This window comes from Danio rerio, chromosome 16 (assembly GCF_049306965.1).
Source record: "Danio rerio strain Tuebingen ecotype United States chromosome 16, GRCz12tu, whole genome shotgun sequence".
Classification (NCBI taxonomy): domain Eukaryota; kingdom Metazoa; phylum Chordata; class Actinopteri; order Cypriniformes; family Danionidae; genus Danio; species Danio rerio.
In genome coordinates, this window is record NC_133191.1 from 4,778,441 (window position 1) to 4,778,856 (window position 416).

A 416-nucleotide genomic window follows, 5' to 3' on the forward strand; every position below is an offset into this window, starting at 1 on the left:
ACAACAGATAATGCAATCTGATCAATAAGGGACATCTGACCAATCAGAGAGGAGTAAGGCAAGCTGGCCAATCAGAGAAGATTGAGGACATCTGAGCAAGCAGAGTAAGGCCATCTGACTGATCAGAACTAACCAATCAGAGAGGAATAGAGCCATTAGGCTAATCAGGAAACAGAAAGAGCACCTGACCAATCAGAGGACTATCTGGCCAATTAATCAACCAAAACACATTTGTCTAATCAGAGAGAAATAGGGTCATCTGACAAACTGGAGAGAAATATAACCATCTGTCCAACCACTGAAGACCAAAGCCATCTGACCAATCAGAAAAGAACAGGGACGTCTGACCAACTGGTGAAAAGTATGGATGTCAATCAGAGATGAGTGGGGCCATTGGGCCAATCAGAGAAGAGTAG